The sequence below is a fragment of the Phaenicophaeus curvirostris genome, chromosome 13 (assembly GCF_032191515.1).
Source record: "Phaenicophaeus curvirostris isolate KB17595 chromosome 13, BPBGC_Pcur_1.0, whole genome shotgun sequence".
Taxonomy (NCBI): domain Eukaryota; kingdom Metazoa; phylum Chordata; class Aves; order Cuculiformes; family Cuculidae; genus Phaenicophaeus; species Phaenicophaeus curvirostris.
The window spans coordinates 2,499,297-2,500,891 of NC_091404.1; positions in this window are offsets into that span (position 1 = coordinate 2,499,297).

Consider the following 1,595-nt stretch of genomic DNA (forward strand, 5'->3'; position numbering starts at 1 on the left):
AAGCCCCTCTGTTTACCCTTGCATAAACACTGGGTCTCAGAGAAAGGTCTGGCTCATTTTCTCACTGAAAAGATGCTGCATACAGAGTGCAGACACCGATTCTGAAATCTGAGCTTCCTTACAAATGGGAAAAAACAATTTTCTAAGTATGGCAGCAGAAAACCCCAGAGGAGATACTGTCTGCAGCCAAGCAAAGCTTGAATTTGGCTCCAGTCCTAAATTCTATCCCTTTCTGTCATTTGCCAAACACCAGCTCAGTTCTCTGGATGCTGCTAACTTCCTAATATCATACTGCATTCAAGTACCAGCCCTATTATTCAGTTCTTGGCATGTTTTCAATAGCTTCCCTAAACCCACATCCGACTTCACTCTGATGGGTTTCAATAGCTTGCTGAGAGGCAGATAATCCTCCCTTTGTCACTGTGGATTGAGTCCTGTCGCAGAAAAAGAACAACTCCATTTCATCAAAGAGAAATAGTTAGGAATGAATTTGCTGCTGCTGACAAGCTTGACTGGGTCAGCCTTTGTGTGCTGGAACAGAGGGTTCAAGACTCTGAAACATGTTGGTATATATACATTATTGGTGTTTATACACTCTTTGGACTCAGTAATACACACACCAACACAGGAGATCGCTGGTATTCTGCGTGGTTACATCACATCTTACACTGGAGAAAGAGCACCCGTCAGGTCCTTATGAAGTACCTGCTCTGCTTGGGTTTGATTCATGGAATCACAGAGTGGGTTGGGTTGGAAGGGACCTCAAAGCCCATCCAGTCCCACCCGTCATGGGCAGGGACACCTCCCACTGGATCGGGGCTCCAAGCCCCATCCAACCTGGCCTTGAACCCCTCCAGGGATGGGGCAGCCACCACTGCTCTGGGCAGCCTGGGCCAGGGCCTCCCCTCCCTCACAGCAAAACATTTCTTCCTAAGATCTCATCTCAATCTCCCGTTTTGGCTGAAAACCGCTCCCCTTCGTCCTGTCCCTGCCCTCCCTGATCAAGAGCCCCTCTGCAGCTTTCCTGGAGCCCCTTTCAGCACTGGAAGCTGCTCTAAGGTCTCCCCACAGCCTTCTCTTCCCCAGGCTGAACAACCCCAACCCCCTCAGCCTGGCCTCGTGTGGGAGGTGCTCCAGCATAAGATTTCTGAGAAAATTCATACACGAGTGGAAGCGGGAAATCCATCAGGGGAGGCTCCACCCCTGGGGGGTTTAAGAGCCACATCCGCGGCACTCGGGGTCTGTAAAAAACGCGTATTTTAACCCAAATCAAAGGAGCTCCGCCTGCCCGGTCTCCGGGAGCCCCGCCCGCACCAAAGATGGCGGCGCTTTGCCGTCATCCCGGGGAGCAGCGTGCCCTCATCAAAGATGGCGGCGACCCGCACCCCCCATTGACCGATATAAGCCGCCTGCCCTCACAAAGATGGCGGCCCGCCCTTGGCCGACATAGCGGCGCGCCCTCACCAAAGATGGCGGCCAGCCCGTACTCCATATACCGGCTAGCCCTCAGCAAAGATGGCGGCGACGGCGTCACTAAACACGGCGGCGCATGCCCGCGGCTGCGCTGGCGGGTCTCGCGAGGCGGGCGGGGCCGG